At 34.1% G+C, this 24964-nt stretch overlaps 1 long non-coding RNA gene across 4 annotated transcripts in view; it reads right to left on the bottom strand.

Annotated features, from left to right (window-relative positions):
• LOC131383721 (uncharacterized) overlaps positions 1-24964 on the bottom strand; it is a 112181-nt gene that overhangs the window by 64780 nt on the left and 22437 nt on the right. For 3 of the 4 annotated variants that reach the window (XR_009213958.1, XR_009213956.1, XR_009213959.1), the window contains exons 2-4: positions 7083-7295; positions 6360-6478; positions 4850-5096 (exon numbers count right to left, since the gene is read on the bottom strand). This is a non-coding gene — a long non-coding RNA (uncharacterized LOC131383721). Of the gene's footprint in view, positions 1-4849; positions 5097-6359; positions 6479-7082; positions 7296-7398; positions 7420-24964 lie in introns of those variants that run through there. The other variant, XR_009213957.1, reaches the window with a different exon arrangement.

Here is a 24964-nt window from a genome sequence, read left to right as displayed (position 1 = left end):
AGTATCAGCTTAGTGGTAGAGCTGAAAAGCCCACTGACTGCCCTGAACATTCTGGCACGGCACTGCAGAAATCATCCTGCTTGAACTGGTCAGTCTATTCACAGCGAGGTGAGGCTTCCCGCTGATGCATCTGATTGCTCTCTGGTACTTGATGCAGATGTAAAGGGGAATTGATACAGCTTTTTGCTTGCAGTCAAAGCCTGCCTGTGGTTATTGGGCATGCCCAGCTCTGACAGCCGTTTTTAATCTTCTGCACATGATAAGAGAGAGGCAATGACAGCAGTAAGGAGACAGTGGTTTCACCACAGGGATTGAACCTAAAAATCAGAAAATCCAGGACAACGATAATTCAAGTTAGTGTGACTTCCACCATCAATCCCTATAACCATTATGAATCAGGCTTATTCTGGCCTTCTAGCCTCTTTCAGGGGCCAAACTTTCTGATGAGTGAAAGAGTTTTCCTTCCGATCGACATGTTCCACTCTGAGAACTTCCACGTTACTCTCTTTCTAGCCCTGCTCAGTGTACTACCTCCTCAAGTCACACATTCACACTCACACACTCACATACACACACACACACACACACACACACACACACACCCCTAAGTCACTCTATTCTTTTTCAGCAAGAAATTATGAAGCAAATTATTCTGAAGATATTTCTGCTTGAGCAATAGATATAAATCACATTCCTTTTATTCATGATAGAATTATTTAGATAATAGAACATAAATGACAAAGGAGATGTTTTGGCAGCCATAAGTTACAACTGCTTTTATGCCTAAATCCTGTGGTTGCAATTTAAAAAAAGCATACATCATACAACATTAAATTTAGTACTTACAATGAACTACATATTTTGAGTGATTTTCAAATTTATTAATATTTACTCCATGTATACATCAACCAAAATAAAAGTTACAAAGGTTTAGCTTTTTAAAAAACATAGTGTCTTTTATTTTTACTGAATATTCCCATTTATATCAAAAATAGGCTAAATTTTTGAAGCTGAAGGAAAAATAAGACAAACCTGGTTTCTAATTTTACCAGAATAACTATAGCATATTGTAGAATTTGGAAAATTTCAGTTTGTCTTTTTAATTGTAGATCACATTTCTTCAGAATTAGATCATGTTTCTGATAAAGGTGGGGATGACTTACAGTAACTCAGTCTCAACTATAATGCTTTGCTCAATGTTTATTTATTGATTAAATTGTTTTATTTCTTTTAAATAAAACAAAAATATTATTTTCTTAAAATGTAATAGGCTTTGTAGAGAACATCTAGCTTAAAAGGTAAATTGTTTCTAGAATTATTCTAATAATATTTGTTATAAATTTTCCCAGAATTATTCTAATATTTGTTATAAGTAAATCCAATAGCAAATATCACACTGTAACCTGCCCCCTTTCAAAATTTATAAGCAGTTAACATAATTTTGTTTTTTAATTTAGAATATATTATGCATTATCTTAAATGTGCTGTTCCATCTCCTGAAATAATAGTTACCAAAACATTTATGAGGCATATATATTTTTGTTTAGATGGCTAGCTTATATTAAAGGCTTTAGTTTAATTTTTATAATTAAGGAATAAAATGAAAATATGCTATCATGTTCCTCAATGATGTAGCTCAAGAAAAATCATAAAACTATATCACACAAATATAAGTACTCAATTTCAAACTTTATCAAACTTAAATATACTGGTATATTAGTTGCCTTGAGAGAACAACATGGGTTTCTCAGAGCAATAAATAAAAGTAATATTTTCATTGATTATGCAGCAGAATCAAGCAAAATACTGATTAATTATCCAATAATTGTTAGTCAATCAATTTCTTCATTTGAGTTGCTCTGCGTCTGTGTGCATGTGTGTGTGCACATGTTGAAGACATGTAGGAACAGATGTCTTAAAATAATTCAGGAAACTAAATTTTAGTAGCTTTTTATTTATGTTTACTTGTCTTAAGGGGGCAGCAAAGCCACACAAAGCATTGGATAGTATTAAATTCATCTTATGTGTCCCGAACTAAAATTATATGCAAGCATTTATATGATAATAGAAGTTAAAGGCAATGTGGTGATGTTTCTCATTTCAGGTCTTTATGAAAAAGTGTTTTAGTAGGATAGCATCTTTTCTGGAATCTATTAAAAATGCACAATTTACCCATTTATCCAAGTATCTGCTATATGTCACAGCAGTTTAGTAGGACAGGTATGAGATGGTTGTTGCTACCATGAACTGTGGTTGCATAAGAATGTTTTCACAAGCATAATTCATAAACAATTGCTTTCTTTAGTCATTACTAAAGCCTAGAGAATGTAAAATGTTAAAAAGAAGATGGAAATTTCATTCATGGTTTCTTAAGAGGCAGTAGGTTCTATACTGACATGTTGATTCATAAATGACTTAAATACAACTTGGTTGATCTAATACAATTTGATTTCTAAATGCTTTTCAGATTATTCTCAAAGTAATTTCAAACATGTGTTTCTATGACTAGACAATAGAAGTTGTAAAGTAATCTACACCTTTTCCCAAAAAGAACTTTACCACTGGAAAATTATTAAACTCTATTAAAATCACCAGGCAGCTGTTTGTACTAGTCCTATACCTCTGTATTAGTCCATTTTCACGCTGTCTATAAAGACATACCCAAGACTGGTTAACTTATACAGGAAAAAGGGTTTAATGGACTTATAGTTCCACATGGCTGGGAGGCCTCATAATCATGGCAGAAGACAAGGAGTAGCAAGTCACATCTTACAGAGATGGGAGCAGGCAAAGAGAGAGCTTGTGCAGAGAAACTCCCAATTTTAAAACCATCATATCTCATGAGACCCATTCACTATCATAACAACAGCATGGAAAAGACCTGCCCTCATGATTCAATCATCTCTCACCGGGTCCCTTCGACATCATGTGGGAATTATGGGAGCTACTGAATGAGATTTGGGTGGGGAAACAGAGCCAAGCCATATCAAGCTCTGAAGCATTCATTATAATAAATGCAAATTTAAATGATTATTATAATCCTTTTCAACCAATTCAAATATTTCCATCCAATCTAAAGCAAGTCAAACAAAGCATAGGAATATACAAAGTTGACACAAATACACCTGAGAATATATACTTAGATAGCATTTATGTGTATATGTATATCTGTATATATCTTATAAAGCAATATAATAAAACTTTAAGCATTATACCAATACTTCAATAAGATCACACATTTATGTTTACATGTAGTTCTATCAAGCCTCATGGTTTGGCTTCTAAACCCTCAGTGGATTAAAAGCAATGAATAAAAAATTGTAGGCAAGCCCACAGGAAAACATGAAGTGATACAACATACATTATGTGTCAAATCAAAGAAGCAATTTAAAAAAATCACACATAGGCACTTCAACAAATTCCAGGCTATATAGTGTAAGAATACTTTTAGAAAGCTAAATAATTCTTGGCTAAAAGCATAATCTGCTTTGCAATCTTATATAATAATTGAAGTTAAAGATCATTATGTTGTCTTCTAGAAAAGCTTAAATTATATTTAAATTAGCACTTAATAAAGCAATAAATAAATATCCAGATGCTATTTTAATAGCTCAAAATTGGAAATAACCTAAATTTGGTATATCTGTATGTTAGTATAATATATACCCATTAAGTATCAATTATTTTTCAATAATTGGTTAAATTAAAAATTAATATATTAGGTTAAAATGCAGAATAAAAATAATATATTTAATAAGAAATTCCATTTAGTAAACTATATTTCATATTTAATAACTAATTATAATAAAATGCTTTATTTTGTTTATTACAACAGCATCTGCCTGATAATATATATGAATGCTAGAGTTTTATAAAACATTATTAATAAACAGAACTTTGGAAGCATTGATGCATTTTGACTTGAATGCTACCCATTCATTCTTTTTTGCTTTTAACAAATTTCTATTGAACACTTACTGTGTACTAAATGCTATTTTAGGTCACAGGGACTTTGTAGTGAGAAACATAAGCCCTGAAAGAACTTATAATTATTGATAGAGATCAATATAGAAACATATAAGGTAATTGTAACAGAGTCACGAAAGTGTCTTGAAATAGGAATCCCAGGGAGCTATAGAACTAAATAAAAAGAGCAAAGAGAACCACACGGAAGAAGGTGTGAGGATGAGAAAACTTAGTGGGAGATATACAGGTAAGAAAAAAGCAGGACTAAGAAGAGGGAAAAACACTTGTGAGGTTCCCTGAGGGAGGGCATGGTGTGATTGGAGAATGAAAAATGATTCCATATATCTAGACCAAACAGGGTGGGTAAGGAAGGAAGGAGTAAAAACTGAAGCTGCACAGGAGTGCCCTGTAAACCTTAGTAATACTATGGGACTTTATCCAAAGGCAAATTGGGGGCTATAAATATTTAACAAGTAAAATAGCATGATCAGATTTGAAATTCAGATGGTCATTCTGATTACAGGGTATAAAATGGATAAGTGGGAGACCTGCACAAAGCCGGGAGACTTGTTGCAGTGATGAAGATATTGCAGTAATTTAGGTCGAAGAACTATGGGAGCCTGGAAGAAGAATTTGAAAATGAGGACCCACACTTAACCAAGGAATGGAGACATTGAATCATCCTTGGGTCAACTGACTAAACTGAGTTTTATTACCTGTAAAGCCAGGAATAGCTGTGGGATTTGGTAACCCCACAAAGGTCCTCTTGCCTTGTTAGATGCTAGCTGAACAGCCTGCTAGACTTCTTTTCTTCATAAAATCCAACACTCACTCTTTTTAATGCTAGAGAACAGAGGTTAAGTCAGGGATTCTTTTTTCCTACCTGGTGTTGCCATCACAGGATGATTCAATGAAGCCAGCTGGCCATATGCAGGCCTCCTTGGACTCCTTCACCTGCTAATAATGGAGAGTTGCAGAATTCTCAGTTGAGCACAAAGAGTGAACTGATTCAAAAGGTGTGACTGATCACTTGCAGATGCTGCTGCCAATTATTCCTTCTTCAGCTAGAGCTTATGGGATAGTTTTCCTCAACTGACTATATACTGATGGTAGTAACTTGGTGTGGAGATCTGGAAAAGGACACATATGGTAATAAGACTTCCTAAATTTCAGTTTTGAACTCCATAAAATGTACTAATTGAACATAGACTACTTTATAGAAACATGGGATCCAGAGGCAATCATACATTTCATATATTGCAGCAGATTTCTTAAATTGCATTGTCTGCATATTAGCAGTCATTGTACATTTGATGCAGTGGGAGACCATTTAGTCGGAGATGAGCTGATTCATTGTATTATTGCTGTGATATAACATATTTTCCAAAGAATATGTGTTATGCATTAAATCTTTACTGAAAATGGGTTATTATAATTCAGAGAAAATTATCCTATTTTCCCCCAAATAAAAGAGGTAGGAATAATGGGAATAAATAATTATTAATCGAGAAAAAGTAGAAAAGTGGGCTCAAATTTAAAATGTATTTTGCGGTTACCATTGACAGAGTAAATGGTTTCTTAAATATTTTTTATTCAGCAATAAGAATTGACACTTATTATACTGTACACGATGGTGGTGATTCTATAATAATAGAGTATTACTGTTAATCACGGAACAAAGAGAAAGTGACTTAGTGATCAATGGCAATTACATTAGAATTGCAACATATGGTAAATTGAATCTTTTTGTACAGTGCCATTTAGTTGTTTGGCAGCATGTACCAAATTAATGGGAATATCAGGTAAATTTAACAACTTTACTGTTTTAATTGGTCCCGAAGTAGGTAATTACGTTAACTGTAAAGTCAGTTTGTCCTTTTTTCATTATTTATGATGCGAAAATGTACACCAGGCATACACTAATCAAAATGCGATTGTAACATACATGGTTGGAGCCTGCTCCAAATACAGTCCAAAACATGAAAGAAAAAGAAGCAGGAAGTTACTCTGAAGCATATTTTTGTATTGCACTGAAAAGCTATTTTTCTGTTTTGGTTTTTGTTGTAATATAGCTGGATTAAAGATATAAAAGTGTTTCTAAATTTTTAAAAATATTTTAAAATTTCTAGTAACTGAAGAATAACCTAAATAGTTTTTCTTTTAGATTATTTGGTTTTAAAGCTATCTGGTTGTCATGGAGTCTTCAATGTCCCAATTCCTGTCTTGTTAAATTCAAAGATTTTGCATAATGAATAGTTGTTGAAATGTTTTGAATCCTTCTTGGAAAGATAGGTGGTCTTTTCAATTGTGCCTTCATCAGTGGTTCTCAACTCTGGCAGCACATTTGAATTACCTATAAATATAAAAAACAAGTCGCAGTTCCCAGGACCTACTTGTGAAGATTATGATTTAATTTGTTGGAGTGTGGGCCAGGACAGAGGTATGTTTGCGATTTCCCCAGGTGATTCTGTCACACAGCAAGAGATGGTAACCATAACTGTAAATGTGGGTCCTACATCAACAGGAAAAGATAAAAATTTAATTTATATGATCTTTTATGACCATATTAACAGTACAATTTGGATTTAACAGATAGAAAAAAAAAGAACATAGGGCCTGCTGACATTTGGAAACACAAATCCAAATTGAGCAAGATGGGCAGTTAGTAAAATACTGTTGAATAAGATTAGAATTGAAAAGTCTTCTAAATATGACAGTATTGACAAAGTTTCCATTTTGCAACTTAAAACAAAATAAAACAATGACATTTGGATCACTAAAGAATGAATTAAGGCAAGGAAGTGAATAAAAATCATCTCCATTCTAGTGCCTGGTGTTTACATCTTCAGATACTTAAGAGAAACATTCTCTATTTGGAATTACAAATAATACTGACATTCACTGAGAAGTTACTATGGTAGAATGTATTTCACAGGTTAACTTTTTAAATTGTCAGAGCAATGCTAAGAAGGATGCTATTATTATTCCAATTCTGCAGAGCAGAGACTGAAGTAGAGAGGAGTTCAATGATGTGGCCAAGTCTATGAGACTACTAAGTATTAGTAAGTCTATCTGATCCAGTTTGACACCAAAGCCTACTTGCATGACCTCCTTACCTGTCTCTGTTTCTATGTCAAGTAACCTAGGTAAAATGCACTATGGTCAATAACCAATGCCAGGATGTGTTGTGAAGGAAAAGCAACTGATTCTTCTCTCAGTCTTGTAAATCTGTCTCTTCTTCCACATGAGCTTCTGCAATGAGCTTGCTTTATACATAATCCATGGAGATTGTCTCACTGCCTGCCCTTTGCAGAGGCCAACTGGGGTCTCTGGAAGGAATAAAGAGGTGTGATGAAAAGACAGCTATTTAACAGCCCATACCTTTTATTTATACCCTGTGAAAATATAAAATGGTCTTTGATATTTACCTACCTAGGTGATAGTATCTTCCTATGAGAATTCCTAACAATACAATCCAGAAGCATGGTAAAATTAATTTTCACTTTACATCTTTGTAGATGTAGAGAGTAAACTAGTAGTGACAAGAAACTGTACTTTACTTATATGACTTTATAAGTTTTTATGTATAAAAATAAACAAATTATATTGTATTTATATAAAATAAACATTTTACTATATTTAAAAACATTATTTTTATCTATCGTCTATAAATGAGATTTAACTTCTTAATCCTAACAATTTAAGATAAAGAAGAGAGATCAAATTCACACACACAGGCCATGAATAAAATCTGAGAATATGGAAAATATTAATTATATTCCACAGTTTATAGCAAAAGTTACAATGTTAATAGAAGAATTAGTCATAGAAACAAGAAGCTGGTAGGAGCATTATTCCTATTTTGTGTTAAAAAAAAAAGGAAATAAAAGAAGTGTGGACTTAGAAATAGATAAAGAGTGATGACATATTTTAATAAAGATATCTAGTTTGAGTGTTAGGTTAGTCCGAAATAAGTTGAACTTAATAAAAGGGTGGACAGAAACACAGAGAAAGTATGTCCACCTGTGGCCCAAATATAACATAGAGTATATACGTGAACGGAGAAAGCGACAGACAAAACAGAGAGAAACACAAATATAGAGATGACAGGGAAACCGACAGGGAAAGGAAAAAGAGATAAACGAATCAGGGTCTGCCTCTGTGGCTGAATTTCAAAAGAGCTTCTGAAGACGACAACGTAGAAATAACTGGAAGAGGTAAACTAGGTGAGTCTGTGGTTTCTGAAACTGAAGAAGGTATCAATGACGTCATAATTCCTGACAGTTTCCCTGACTTGCACAGAAGGATTAGAAGGACCCATGGGTAAAAAGCAAGGAAGTGCTTTCACTGAACTCTTAGATTCTTGGGTGAAAGGCATAATAACTTTGAAGGGAAGACTGAGTTTCTCAGGATATCAGATGGTGTCGTAATCAAAGAAAGCTATTTAAAGCAGATGTATATTCTTTAGGGAGAATATCAGACTCAGTTCCTATGGATGCAGTAAATAAAAACTGCTGAATTTATTTCCTTTCTTTATTTTTTGAAGTAACCATGCTATTTTCCATTTTAAAAACTTTTGCTGTTTAAGCTCTTTACTCCATAGTATAAAAAGAGGATTATATATTTATAATGAAAAGTAAATTTCCTAAGTTCTTATAAGATTGCATGCGTGTATTCATATAATATTTGTTAAATCAACCACAATAAGTTTAGACAAAATTAGGAAACAACAATACTTATAAAAAATGAACTGCATTTCATTTTATCATTTCTCCATAACATTATCTTGTGGATTTAATTCACAGACAGTAAGTTTTATTCAAAATGGAAATAAATGTAAATGATTAGTTAAAGCTGCTTTATAAAGTACAACATAATCCTATGATTAAAATAAAGTTGCAAAATAATATTTGATGACATGAAACAATGTTGATATATTTTATATAAAAATGTATGTTAAAAACATAACCATTTTCTTTTAAAATATACCTTATATGGATAAATGGTGAGAAAGAGAGAGAGAGAACTAAAAAACTATACACCACACTATTAATATTATTTATCTCTGGATAATGAAGTTAGGATTTTATGGGAGATTTTTACTTCTTTTAATGTTTAGTGATTTCTAAATCATGTATAATAACCTCTAAAATAATAAAAAGTTTATTTTTAAATGATATCAGAGGAATTATTATATTCCCTTTAGGAAAGAAATATGATACTATCGATTGATGAATGTAAGGAACTTTTGTAAAAGGTGTACATTTATGTTTATATCCTTTGAGGATTAAATTACCACATTACTCAAACGTTACATATTTGTAAATTACTATATATATTTAAATATATATTATATATAGTATGCAGTTAAAAGCATAACTATTTTTAATAGTCATACTTTATGTCTTCACTGTGATTTTCTGCCAATAAGATGAAAGCAGATGACTGTCATTGGGTATATACCCAATAGAGCATTTTACAGACTGTTAGAGATGGATTTTAAGGTACCTGTGACCAGTAGTTACCTTAAATGTGAGCTGCATTATTCTTAGCTTTCAAAATCCTTTGATCTATTTTATGATGGGAAGAGCAGGAAGCTAACAGTGTTTCCATTCAATAACTTTTTGGGAAAAGTACTTTGACTAGTATTTTCCTTTTCATTTACCTGCAAAAGCCTAAACCTAAAATTATTTTGGTAAATGGAAATAATTTTAATTATTTAAGTTATATTTATTGACAAATGAAAATTTTATCAGGATTAATATATTTGTGTTCATTTATTGAGGAAAGTAAAATTCAGCAGTCAACTAAAATTTTAGTTTACTGAAATGAAAGTTTTACGGTAATCGTAAATAAAATCTGCCTTAAGAAAATATAACAACAGGAAACCAGTTGCAAAATGTGAGAATAGATTGACATTTTCTGACAATATCTATAGGGCATTTAAAAATCCAAACAATTGCTTCTTCGCCTTTTGCCTAAGTATAGTTTCTTTTCTTATCAGTTTTTTAAGAAACAAACAAGCAATGATATGAGCAAACTCTGTCAGATACTCAACTGACTGGCTGAGACTCAAGTAAGTTTAAAAGAAAAATGACACAAATACCACCAATTTAGTCAAAATGGGCAATCTTCTAGCCCCATGAGGACACAACCTAAATGTGCCTATTTAAAGATCAAAGATATACTAAGACAGTTTGGACCTTTGATCTTCACATGACTGCTGGAGTTTCACATCACACTTGAATAGGGCCCTTTTGTTTTGTCACGAGTCTCATTCTTCCACCAACCAGTGTTATCCGTTAAACCCAAAGTGCAGGATGGATAGTTGGGAATAGTACAGCAATTACGTGAGAGGCCTGGGGCAATGATAGCTCTGGAAGAAACACATGTCTGTTTTATATATGAGCGATTTTCGTACATAAAGATGGATGTTTCTAAATGCTTATGCTCAGTTGAAGAACATTCAAAATACAGATTTTTACTTGTAAAGTAATAGATTTAGGTGCATTGTTGTGAATACTGCAAGACAGCATTAACCAGAGTGTTCAGGACTTGATCTGTTCTGCAGCAATTATAGTCATAGATATATTAGGTATTGATTATAAAATTTTGTTCAGCACACAATATAAGCAAGTCATCTCTTTAAATGCTATTCTGTAAAATCTTCAAAAAAAGTGTAACTTCATAAATTCTGTTTTACCAGCAAGGCAGACAGGGAATTCTCTGATCATATGTTTTGATAGGTATTTTTCAACATATTGGGGTTTATCATATTTTATATCTTGGTAGACCACTGTTACTTTGTTCCTCACGACAGAGGACAGACTGGTACAATATAAAGTATAGATAGGTCCTTTTAGAATTATTTTGTAGTCTGTATGACCTCAAGTTATACTCTCATGTCAATACTAACCTACTCTATTTGTATTTATTAATGTTAAACCGTTTATTTTTTTGTCATATTTGTTTAGTATTTCCTTCTATCTACTGTGAAAGTGGGTTTCAAACTAAAATAGGCAAGACAAGTGAGGGTAATATGGAAATGATGCCTAAGATAAATAAGCAATTTTTAAGGTTAACTTCAGTTAAAAGTTAGATAAATCCCATCTCATTTTATGATGCAATTCTATATAGGAGGCTGATGAATTACTATGTCAAATTTACTAAATCTTGGAGAAATTAGGAAAATAAATAATTCAAGGGAGAAAAAATATGATACATTATTGATTTATATAGGAAGCAGATAAATCACTACGTTTACTAGTGATCTATATAATTAGTTTTATTTCAACCTGAAAGTGAGTTTTGAGGGAAATGTGCCTCCTGACTGTATATAAAAAATGATTATTCAAATTTTCATGGTGTATTTTCAGAGAGAAGGAAGATAGATTTTAAGCTTATAGGACTTGCAGAAGGTATGAAAAAAGGAATTTTAGTTGATTGTTTGGATGATGGAACCAGAATCAAAGGAAATTATTTAGCTGAAATTTCATGCTTACTTCTCAAGTTGAAGTATAACTAAGGTAAGTATGAAACCCTATACTTCAGCAAACAAACAAAAAAGAAAATAAAAACTCAACACAAGTAAAACACAGGTGGACAGCAGCAGGTGTGCAGAAGCCTGTGATATGTCTTAAAAATTTTGTTTTGAAACAATTGGTATGCAACCCAAATAAAGATGGGTCAACTTATGGTCAGTTTCATCATGGTTTTACATTCAAAATAAATGTTTCAATCAAATAAAAATAAAGCATCTAATAAAAATTTGCAATGCAATTTGTATCATTAGTGAAACCTCTCAAACATGCTTAGCAGAGTAAAGTTTGAGTTAATCTCAAAACTTATCTGTTATGGTAGCTCCTCCCTAAATATATCTCCTTTCTTCTCTCTCACAATTCACTCCCCTATCTAAATACATTGTTGTTCAACTCTTGGCTTTCTTCACGATAATCTCTCTGACTTCTTTTTAAATCTTGACTCAAATATCACCATATAAGAGGACATTTCCTAACACTTGCCACTTTCTTTTTATTCATGGAACTTATCACTTCCAAAATATTTTAAAATCTATCTTCACCACAATATAAGCTCCATAAATATTTATTGAATGAATGTCTGTTAAACTTCTGCTCCAAAATTTGCATATACTTTTCCTAAAAAGTTTCCATTCCCCTTGTAGTATAAGACCTAAACTTCAGGACTATACTGTTCATCAGACTTCTTTTTCCATAAGTCTGCCCTGATTGTGTTTGCCCCTCAAAATCATGGTCTTTCATAAATGGGAGAGGAAATAGAAGTTCACAGAAGAAAATAATTTTATTTTCTTTCCTTTTCCAAGGTTATCTCCTTCCTCCTCTGCTCTCTACATTTGCTACAGAGACCTCCATTTTTCTTTTATTGAAAACTATACTTTTCTATTGATGTTTACTTGCAAACGGCCCCTTGAGTTTACACTGAAATAAGAAGAGAGATTTAGGACCAATATATTGCAATATATTAGGGAATTTCTAAATTTCTTTTTGTATTTTGTACTGTTCAAAACTTACTTGAGAATTGCTTTCCATTCAGGGAAACATGCTTGAAGAGTTATATTATTAATAGCAACACTATTAGTTATTATAATAATTAGCTTTGTTAGTTACTGTGATATAAATGATGATAATTTATTGAGCAAGCAGATCTTTGTGAACACTTGCATGTAAGCATTGGTTCCATATATTTGAAATTTAAGAAATTAAACATATTCATGGATTATGAAATAGTTGATATTTCTGTAAGATAAGCCTGGAAAGTTTCCATATTAATGTAGAAATTTTTCCTATTTTATTATGCAGTAGTGAGGTTTGGAATTTAAACACAAAATATTTCAGGTATAGGTACTCTTAATTCAGATGCAATATTTATATATGGTTCAAGAGATATCTGCCAAGAGCAGAGTTAAAAGCTAGCTTAAGGGAGAATAAGAACATAGAGTAATATATTTTCATAGTATGTCTCTCTTTTCTTCCTGTTAGATTTCATAAGTTTTCTCTCTTATTAGATTAAGTTTCTGCTATTCGACCCATGTGGATTCACAGGAGTTGAAAAACCACTTCTCATTTCATGTATTATACATGTAGCAACAATGAGAAACTAATCAATAGTCTTGCTACTACAAATTTCAGAGAAATAACTGACTAGTTCACTTGAGTTCAATGAGTTATGGTAAGAAATACAGAAAGTCACTAAATAAATAAGACTATCAATTACTGTGAGCCAGCTAGGCCCCCCAAATTGCCCCCAGATCCTATACTGTTGACTTCAAAGATATACTGATGTTAATGTCTTATTTACATTATCTTTAGAGTAGTATCTTAAAATTTCTTATTTTCTTAATTTATTATTTCTCTGAAAGTGAAGTGTTAAATTAAATTAAATTTGGCTTAAAGCTGCTTCTGTACATAGCAAATTGTAACCTAACTTAATAAGTAAACAAACTACAACCTAACTTGAGAATATATTCTTTTTACAAGTTACTGAGTCTTGGTCAATCATAGCAGCAGCTGAGCTTTTTTTTTTTTTTTTTTTTTTTTGAGATGGAGTCTCACTCTGCCGCCCAGGCTGGAGTGCAGTGGCATGATCTCAGCTCACTGCAAGCTCTGCCTCCTGGGTTCATGCCATTCTCTTGCCTCAGCCTCCTGAGTAGCTGGGACTACAGACGCCCAGCTAATTTTTTTTTTGTATTTTTAGTAGAGACAGGGTTTCACCATGTTAGCCAGAATGGTCTTGATCTTCTGACCTCGTGATCCACCCACCTTGGCCTCCCACAGTGCTGGGATTACAGGAATGAGCCACCTCGCCTGGCCCATAGCAGCTGAGCTTTTAAATAAGCACAAGTTACAAACCGCTCAGATGTATTCAAATAAGGCAATGCCAAACTGTAACCAAGTAGGTTATTTCTGTATGTCACTTCCTTTTTCTCTCCATAAATACGGTTTGCTCACATTGCTAGGTGGAGCTCTCTGAACCTTTACTGGTTCAGGGTGCTGCCTGATTCATGAATTGTTTCTTTGTTCACATAAGCTCTGCTAATTTAATTTGTCTAAAGTTTTTCTTTTCACAAATCGGCGTCAGAAGTAAAATCCAGAGTAAACCCCCAAGGACCCTTAGGAACATTGAGTGAGTAAGCCAAGTTATCTGCCAGGGCCCATTGTGCCCATTAATCTCTATCAAATTTGAGCTCCACAGATTTGTGTTTTGAGCTTTCTGAATATTTGAGCAATTTTTACTGGACTAGGTAGAATTGACTTGGATCTGATAATTAAGTGGATTGAATACAGTTACAGGCCTCAGGTAGGCCATAATTGACTGGACTGGATACAGTTAGAGGCCTCAGGTAATCCATTTTTGAAAATGAGCTTGTCTAAATCTAAGAAATCTGAAACTCCAGGAGTCCAGGACTCCACTTTCTGGACACTGGCTGATTTAATGTACAAAGACTGAGGGCCCAGAACTTGTGTAATTTTGGAAAAATTGATTAACCTTCCTAAGGACAACTTAGAATTACAGTGACTACAATGGGGAATTTTTTCATATAGATAAAATTGTTCACTTGCAAAGTGCTTTAGAAAAGAATGGATCCCAAATATCACCAGAGCAATTGGATGCATTCTTTAATTGGTATACAGTGGCATCTAAAATATTAAATTAACCAAAATGTATCTGTTTAAAAGGTTTCTTACAAAAGGCAAATGAAAAACAAATCTTACAGTGTTTTTTAAAAAATATTACTATGTTTCGGATATTCTTTAATAAATTGACAAGCTTGTATTATTCTGACACATGACTAAAATTTTAGAATAAAAGTTGTAAGATATGTTTCTGTTGATAGGTTTATGTATGTCTGTATGGATGATATCTATGTATATATTTTCCTATCTATTTATGATCTTGCCAAATTAAATGGTAAAAGAGCTCTATTTAATTTGCTTAAGAAAAATAAGTGCTTATGTTAATACAGTATTCCCTCAGGAAAATAAGAAATAATCCAAATGCTTTTCTAGTTCACATGACTTGGGTAATTTCTGATAAACAAGAATATCATTGATTTGATTAAAACAGGCATATCTTCAGGGTTTTGAGCCTAAAATATAATATAGACCTGTTCTACCTAGGTTTACAGGAAGAAAAGCTTATGATCTTCCTACATTACAAAATTTAAGAAAAATAACTTTAGATGACGGCTAGCTATTTAATGTCTCATCTTTATAAGCAATCCAAACATAATTTTAAAAAATAAATCAGTTAAATAGCTTTAAGTAAGATAAAATTTTCATGTAAAACTTGCCCTTTCTGTACCAGAAGGTTTTAACATTCTCATCATCAAGAATGAAAATTAAAGCTGTGGGAAATCTGTATAAACAATTTCATTCTCAGGCCTAGCATAAAAACCAAAACCAAAACCAAACCCTAAGAGAACCAAGGTAAAAGTTTGCCTCCTCCACAATTTCTTGTTAAAGAGAAACTGAAGATATTTGGGATTCTTAGTAAACATGTTCTGTGCCATACTGACAAATTTACTAAGAGAAAGCTCATGCTTCTAGAAATTGTGATTCATAGATACGCCAAGCTACAGATTTCTGGTGTGATAGACAGTTCACAATTGTTTGTTTCCCAGTGTTCGCTGGAAGTTAAGATCACAAGGGTTAAGAATTCTAATTAACATACGTAAAATTACTAGAAATCATAAGAGAAACAATGCTGTATGCAAATGTACTTAGCTAATAGGTATGTTTGGTAAAAAAAAAAAAAGCTATCAGGCATGAAGATGTTTTGTTATGTTAAGAGAAAAATAATAATTTTTGTCCTAAATTAGAATGACTGGTTGTTCCAAAATTAGAAGAGAAAAAGCATAGGACAAAAACTTAATGGATGAGAAAGTGGTAGGAAGTTTGTGGAAGGTGAATTTTGTGAAAGAAATTGTATGTGTAGTCAAGCTAGTCAAACTAAGATGAAAAAAATTTTTTTTCTAAAAGTTGAACATTAATATAAAAAAATACACTGATGAAAAACTAGAACTTGATCCTCTCTGTCATAACAACAAGGTTTTCTTGAAGTGTTGACCTGCTTTTAATAGAAAATAGTGAAGATTTTTTTTTCATCCTTCTAAGTACTTAGTCCAGGAAACAAAGATTCTGTGTTTTACCAAGAAAATTTTCTTTGCTTAATTGTCTTTATTAGGCTTTTGATAACTTAAGAAAACTGAGTCCTCTCTAATTAAAAAAAAAAAAAAAGCTGAGGATTTTGTGCACTGTGTAACTTTCTGTACTTAAAGTATTTAAATTTATCACTTTGGTTAAATACATGAATATTGTTCACAGTGGCCTGTGATCCTATTTTGATCAAATATTTTAAACCTTTTTCTAGACTGGCCCTTGGAAAATGTCAAAAGAATATCTCTGTATAAAAAGAGATATGTTAGGCTGGGCGCGGTGGCTCACGCTTGTAATCCCAGCACTTTGGGAGGCCGAGGCAGGCAAATCACGAGGTCAGGAGATCGAGACCACGGTGAAACCCCGTCTCTACTAAAAATACAAAAAATTAGCTGGGCGTGGTGGCGGGCGCCTGTAGTCCCAGCTACTCAGAGAGGCTGAGGCAGGAGAATGGCGTGAACCCGGGAGGCGGAGCTTGCAGTGAGCCGAGATCGCGCCACTGCACTCCAGCCTGGGCGACAGAGCGGGACTCCGTCTCAAAAAAAAAAAAAAAAAGAGATATGTTAATTGGGCTTATTATATTTTATGTTATGGGAAGCATTATCACATAATAAGTATAGAATGCTAAATGTTCTTTGAGTTATATTTGTAAGAATGTGGTATTAATATGGGTTTTAAAAATTCTACGAAATTTATAAAAATATAATAGTCCTGGTATAATTCTATCTGTAATAATTCTAGTTATTTTCTTAAAATGTTTTATGTGACAGAAATAACTAAATTTCTTTGTCAATTGTTATTATTTAATGAACACTCATCAAATTTTAAACATGACCATTTAAGTCTTGTCACTCATAAACAGTTAATTGTTTACTTTGGTACCTTCCTGAACTACAAGAAGCCTAAAGTGGTTTGTCTTCAAGGAGAATACTGAAAAGGTATCTAACAAGTACAGGTTTCTGATAACTTTAAGATCATACCATTGACTAAGAATTCTCAGAGCTCTCTTGAAAAAACAAACTGATTTATAAAAATTTTAACCCAATGTCAAGCAGAACAATAATTAATAAAATACTAAGGAAATGATTGGCAGATTTGGATGCTAAGTCAGCCAGTACTGAAATTGTTAAGATGTGCAATTTGAAGATTGATCCCAGACAAATAACCTATGTTAACCTATTTAAAAACAGAACTATTCACTTGGAGGAACAAAATTGTTATTTAATAGGATGCAAATTTAACATTAATGTGGACTCAGGAAGAGCCTGGATGGCCACCTGGTCCTTCTTGAGTCCTTAAATCTTCCATTATTATGGAAGCTCTGCACTCTATGATTCATCATGGAAAAGATAAAATGATCCAAATCATGAAAAAATTGGTGGGGTGATTGTTTCAAAATTGCCAAAATGGTTTATAATAACCAAGTTTGGTTTTTCAAACTCATAATTCTGGCAAGACAATTAAAAACCTTAGGTGACATTTCTGGCATTAGCTAGATCACTTGAACACTTTCAGATGGGTGCCATTCAATTGCCATCATCAATGCACGTTTCCAGTGCAGGATGTTTTCCTATTCACAGGAAGATTTCCTATGCAGGAATTTGATGCTTTATCAGTAGCTAAAAGGTTATTAGAAAATGTGTTTCCCTCATAGGACGTTTCTGGAGATGTCTCCAGTGATATAAGTACTTACACTGGACAATTGTAAAAAGTTAAATAAGACATTACAAGCACAATGGCATTAGACAAAGCTAACTGAATCAATTGGATTGACTTGTTCAAAGGTGTTACTATTTGGTGGCAATCAGATTTACGCCCACTGGAAAACATAGATTGACATCTATGAAATAGTTACTGGATGTCCTATCCCCGTAACAATAGAATCTCATGTATCTCTCACTCATAAACTCTGGCGTGACCCAACAGTGCAAGGCTTTCATGCATTATGCCAAATCATATTTTCACCAGGTTAAAGAAACCCATTGTGACCTACCAACTAATGATAACCAAACTTTCACAAACTAGAACCCAGAGATTGGGTCTTTTAGAAATGACATCAGAGAGACTGCCTTGAACTCCATTGGAAGGGACCTTTCCAGGTTTTTTCATAGAAGTTTAGGGTCTGGAGTCTTGGATCCACAAGTCTCAAGTCAAAAGACCCATCTATATTCCTGGAACTGTTCATCTGTTGGAGACTTTCAGGTAAAGACGATTAAGTAAGTTTTTCCCAAAAATGGAGATGTCATACTAGATAGGGACAGCTTTTCCAAGATCTTGGATCAAGACTGGTCTGTCATCATGAAAGTCTTTTATTTTTACCTTTAATTCCTATTTCCTGTTGCCCCAATCACTAACCTTTTCTTACAGAAAAATCTCTGGGACCATAATCTGTGGAAGGCTTTAACAAGAAACCAGAGACTGCTTCTTGCTCTCCTACCACCACTAGAAATAGTACTTTGGCATTTCCAATTAATAACCTAATCACTACCAAATATAGAAAACCTATCCAAGTAGTGCCTGCAAAATGTAGAATATATTGTACTTTTAATCATCTAGTACTCAAGACTTGGGGACTACCTGAGCTCTTGCTATTTGGCCTGGCTCATTCCTGCCTTTTGAAGAGCTTTTCCTGAAAGTTCAGATAGTACCTTCCAGAATCACAGTTTAAAGCAGTCTATAACCAAAATTAGTACCAATCTCAAAGTAGATGAAGATATTAATTTCCACTGAGAAAGATTCCAGTTGGGCTCCTGGTGGCTACCTCTTGGCAGTAGTGAGATACTAATAATATGGATCTTCAAGCTAATTCGTAAATTAAGAAAATCTTGGATTCTGTGCCAATGAGACCTCCCAGTGTTTCAGACAAGTAGAAGCCACTCTCCAAAAGGTGAATGAAAACACTGGTGTTCAACAAAAACACTTAATGGAATATTATGCAGCTTGAGATCCCCTTTTTGTCCATGTTGAGGGCTTGTGTAGGGTGTTGAACAAAACTGAATGTTGTGTTTATCTTTCCCCTTTTGTTACTACAGAAAGCTTAAGATGTTTCTCTAGACAACACCACTTAAAACATTTTAAAAATTCTGAAGTGAAAGGAAGACATAATGTGTTTGTGGCAGCAGCTAAATTTTGATTTGCAGGTATTCTGAATGGTGAATAGCAAGCTTGACTCTTCTAAAGTTTACTCATTTTTATGTTTTTTTTGTGTGACTTTCAAAGTTACTATGACTTTCATTACCAGCTTTACTACAAAGATGAACACTTCTTTAAGTCAGGCCATTTTATAGCAAACTGTGGTCCTTAATTCTCAAATAAAGACTGTGTCCAATTGGACTTGAATACTGCTGAACTCTATTTATTGCCGGAGCTTTGAATTTTTTGATTTTGTTTAGTTTGATTTATGGAGACTCCTGTTAAGAGGTGTACTTTAGTTTCTTAGTATTTATTTACAGACATCATAATAGTCCCCCTGATATATTGTATCCTCTCAAGAGCCTTAAATGCTTGTGTGCAGCCATTTTGGCACATCAGATAATCTCATTAGGGTTAGAATATCAAAAACATGAAGAAAGCTTACAGACTCATTCACTTAATTTGATATCGTAATTGTGAATTACATACTAAGACCAAATACATCCATTATGATGGTGACAGAAAGTGGGGTCAGTGTCCAAGGTTTTGGTCAGTGTCTCAAAATTGAGAAGTTAATCAAAAGGAACAAATTGTTAAAGTAAATTTTGTCTAAAGCTGCCTCTGTACAGAGCAAACTATAATCTAACTTACACGTAGACAAACTGCAAGCTAAATTGAGAGTATATTCTTCTAACAAGTCATAAAATCTTGGCCAATCACAACAGTCAAGTTTTCAGGCAATCACATGCTGCAAACCACTCAGACATGTTCAAATAAGGCAAACATTGAGCTATAACCAGTCAGGCTATTTCTGTATGTCACTTTGTTGTTCTGTGTATAAGTACCGTGGGTCTAAGTTGTTGAGTGGAGTTCTCTGAACCTTTACTGATTCAGTGTGCTGCCCAATTCATGAATTGTTTTTTTTGCTCAAAGCCACTCTGATAAATTTAATTTTCTAAAAGTTTTTCTTTTAACAGAAGAAATCTACCCTAAGATAACAGCTATGGTAAAGGATGAAAATCAAGAGAAATAGTAATGATTATATGTGGCAGAATAGTCTCTTCACGCATCTTAATCCTTTTGGCACTCTCTGGGGGAAAGAAAGTGCAAAGAGAACAATAGAGTCAGTAGGCCTCCATGCCAAGTTATAACACCAACTCATAAAAGCTACCAGGAAAAAAAATTTTTCTCTACATTTTACCCTATGGTATACTTTATTCAATAATGCAAGTAGGCTATAATGGTGAATTAACTATAGCAATGGGGAAAATGGCAGGCGTATGTAGTGCCCTTGATCTATATGATCTTTCTGGAATAATAACTTCAATTATCCAAAACTCATCCTTTTCATGATGGACTCAGTTCCTGTTCTTTTCTCAAGCTTATCTCAAAAGCTATCCAATTTAGATCTTGTCTTAGATGGTGCAACCAATATGCAAGGGAGAAGCATGATAGTAACTGAGAAGGAATTTCCTAGCAATCATGATGGGTCAGGTATATAGCAGATTAAAGATTTAATTTGACTGTGTAAAATAAATGTAACTGCCTTAGTAAATAAGCTGGCCTCAGTTAGATGCAAGCAGAGCTTTACTCTTTCTCATTACCATACCCGCAAAACTTCTTTTGGTGTGTTACTCCAGGCTCTCACAATGATATATTATGTAAGTCCTAGAGTTTTTCCAGTCATTCTTGGGTGTTAAACTGACCGCCAGACACTGCAGTTCTTCCTTTGTGGATGTATGTAGCAGTGTGCTGAAGTCAGCTCACACTGACCCTAGACAGAAACGTCCTCTCTGAAGAGGGTGCATAGTATCTTTATCACTTTCCTTAGAGTGGTCCATTCTTCTCTATCTCTATATTTCCCAGTGAAATATTTTCTTCTTTCCCTCTTTCTCCTTCCTTCCTTCCTTCCTTCCTTCCTTCCTTCCTTCCTTCCTTATTTTTAAAATACTTTTGATTATCTCTAGTGCTGATTGATGGTCTAATGCTACCAGAATATTTTGTTTGTTTGTTAGTTTTGTATTTTTGAGACGAAGCCTCGCTCTGTCACCCAGGCTGGAGTGCAGTGGTGCGATCTCGAGTCATTGCAACCTCCACCTCCTGGGTTCAAGTGATTCTCCTGCCTCAGCCTCCCGAGGAGCTGGGACTACAGGCACACACCACCATGCCTGGCTAATTTTTGTACTTTTAGTAGAGATGGGGTTTCACCGTATTAGCCAGGATGGTCTCTATCTCCTGACCTCATGATCCGCCCACCTCAACCTCCCAAAGTGCTGGGATTACGGGATTACAGGTGTGAGCCACTGTGCCCGGCCCCCAGAATACATTTTTTAAATCACTCTTTCTAAGATCTTCATGGTTAGTTTCTAGAATTTAGGACTGCTTGGTAATAAAATTTTTCTCTTGCTGCTAAAACTATAGAAAGCATCACATTTAGCATCCTTAGAGATATATATACATCATGAGGCTGCTTTCATTCTAGTTATGTTAAATTTTGTAACCACCAGGTACTCAACACACAGTTCTATACCATAAGAAATTTCCATGTGATCAAATTTATCTAGACATTACAATACTTCCCAAGTATCCTAATAAAATGTATTACTTGGCCTGATTTCCTACTCTGTGCCACAGGAATTTTAAATCTCCACTTTATTTAAACTTTTTACTACATTATTATATTATACCTCACACAGGAAATAGTAGTTACCGGTCATGAAATTCTTTACACATCCCTGCTCCCATACCAGCGTCTAAACTCCTCATCAATTCTGACCTTTCTGTTAGGACAGAGAAAGTGTATGTGCTCTTATCTGAAGTCAGTTCCTCTGTTTATATTCTCATAGATCTCTCTGCTACAATCTCCAAAACTCTTACAAGTTCTGTATAAATTGAGCTTCTCCCTGACTCTTCCCATATTATGGATCATTTTAGTCTTTGTGCTGTAATCATATTAATCTTCTCCAAATGTGCCATATTGTTATCTTTCATCAATAGCAACATGAGTTTTTCCTTTTAAGATTCTGAAACTAGCATACATTTTGCAATCAAGGTCATAATACAAATGAATTATATCATTTTATCTTTCTTCATATTTCATAAAATAGTGTGACATGTTAAAATCTAAAGCACTGTAGGATTAATGAAAATGTTATTTCTGGCAAAAGTCTTTGCTCATGTTGTTTCTTTTCTCCTAAGCTGATTTCTTACCTAATTTATATTTATCCTTCATGCTTCAGCTTAGTCATATTTCCTCCCAAACATCTCAAATACATAGATAAAAATATAACATAAATTATATTAAACTAATTAAATTAAACATGTAAAGTAAATTGTAACATGTAAACTGCATGGTGCACTGGAGAAAAACCAGGAAAACAAGTGGCAGAACTGCAGTTAGAATTGAGTAGAAGGCTTATCAAACCTGTGCAAACTTGGATGAGCCCATGGTGCTGAGTCACATCACCCTGTAGAAGCTAGCTAGTCCAACATCCTCATTTTTACAAGGACAAGAAATATCAAATGTCTCACCAAGAAAACCCAGCTACTTTGTGACAGAGGGCAGAACCTTAGATCAGATATTGGGACTTTTCTGTGAAAGAGCAGGACTATTTTAAGCATTGTAGATCATGCAGTATTTTTTTTATCTACCCAACTTGGGCACGGTAGAGTGAAAGTAGTCATAGACAATCTATAAATGAATAATCATGGTTCTATTCCAATAATATCTTCTTTATAAAAATAAGTAGCATTTGAATTTGGATCATCAAATGTAGTTTTTCAAACCTCACCTCAGAGTCTAAGACAGAGAGTCTGCACCCTCCATAATATAAAGACAATAACATGTTTTGCAGATGACAGTAAAGAGGACTGGGCATACACTACTTAAAATGCAAGAAAGGAAGATGAGTTGAATGAATGTAGCATGTGAGGTATTGTGTTGGCTCCTGGATGGTTATTCTAAAATACATACAAGTACAGTCAGTTTTCAACATGAATTTCCAGAGTTTCCTTTTTTACACCAATGTTTCATATATAAATTCACACTTTCTTATATAACTCAGTAATAAAAAGGTACTAGTATTTTTAATCAAATATCTTGATTTCTTAAACTTTTTAAAATGCATGGAGTCTGCTACGATTTTAAATTTTTTTCGGAACCATTACAAAGATCATAAAGCTAGGCAAAACAAAGAAAAAGTGGAAAAATTGCCTTGAAGATTCATAATTTCTCTCCTGTGGAAAAAGTTAAGATGAACTCTAATTTACAGCAACTACCTTTCTTTTTTTGTTTTTGTTTGTTTGTTTTGAGATGGAGTTTCACTCTTGTCACCCAGGCTGGAGTCCAGTGGTGCGATCTTGGCTCATTGCAACCTCCGCCTCCCAGGTTCAAGTGATTCTCTTGCTTCAGCCTCCCTAGTAGCTGGGATTACAGGTGCCTGCCACCACACCAGCTAATTTTTGTATTTTTAGTAGAGATGGGGTAGCTAGAATGACAGGCACCTGCTACCATGCCTGGCTACTTTTTTTTTTTTTTTTTTTTGTATTTTTGGTAGAGACGGGGTTTCATCATGTTGGCCAGGCTGCTCTCGAACTCCTGAGCTCGGGTGATCTGCCCGCCTTGGCCTCTCAAAGTGCTGGGTTTACAGGTGTGAGCCACTGCACCCAGCCAGCAACTACCTTTTACCCATCAACTTCCTCCAGGTGTGGTTCCTCTTCTTTATTTCTCCATATCTGTTGTTGACACTTGAATGGAACAAGATTCACTTACTCTAACTAAATAGTAAACAGTCACAGTCATGGAATCAGGAGCTTTCCATTGACTATGAAGATAGAAAATGTAATGACAACACTTACAATCTTTTCACAAGCTGATTCTAGAAAGTAGGTCCTAGGCCGTGACTCACTTGAGATGTAAAGTGACAGAACAAGAGTAACCCAGTGAAAGCTCTCATAAATGAAGTTTTTATGTATATAGGACTAATGAAAACAAGAATAAGATATAAGAAATATTCTTGAAGAATGTGAGGCACCTGAGCTGCACACTGAGAAGCAGTTGTCTCACAGCAAAATGAATACAGAACCCGCTTGTGAGACTGGTGTTGACATTGGATGTTACAGTTTGTGTCAAAGGCAATCTACGAGGGAGGCTGTCTACCTGCGGAAGGTCATGGAGTTAAACTGTCCGCCGTGCTGACTCGGCACAGTGGCATTCATCACAGCACACAGGTTTCTTCCACGGCAAACAGAACTTCCTCACGCGTGAGAAGAAACCTGGCATTTTCTGCTACCTGCGGGCTTCTGCTTTTTGAAGCCAGGAAGGACATCTGTAAAAGTTGGCTGCCTGCATGGCAGACCACGCAAAATGCCAAGGAGAGTGATTTATGTCCCATCCTCTGAGACTAAACAGGAAATACACCCAGATTTTAGTAATGAAAGGTCAGGACAGGGAAACACTTTTATTATGCTCCTTTCAAAAAACCTAAAATAAAGACACAAAATTATTTCCACAATTTACACATTTCCACTTAATGTAGCACTTCTATCCCTAAGTTCTGAATTGTGAAAGATATTTAAATGTAGTATCACTTTTTAAAAGCATAAATCTCAGAGCTTCAATGTATTTCTCAAGGGTAAAAGGGTACAGTACATTTCCTTTCTTTAACTCATCC

Source organism: Hylobates moloch, unplaced genomic scaffold (genome assembly GCF_009828535.3).
Source record: "Hylobates moloch isolate HMO894 unplaced genomic scaffold, HMol_V3 SCAFFOLD_6, whole genome shotgun sequence".
In the NCBI taxonomy this organism is placed as follows: domain Eukaryota; kingdom Metazoa; phylum Chordata; class Mammalia; order Primates; family Hylobatidae; genus Hylobates; species Hylobates moloch.
Note: the sequence above shows the minus strand (reverse complement) of the source record. Positions and strands in the feature narration are given on the sequence as shown.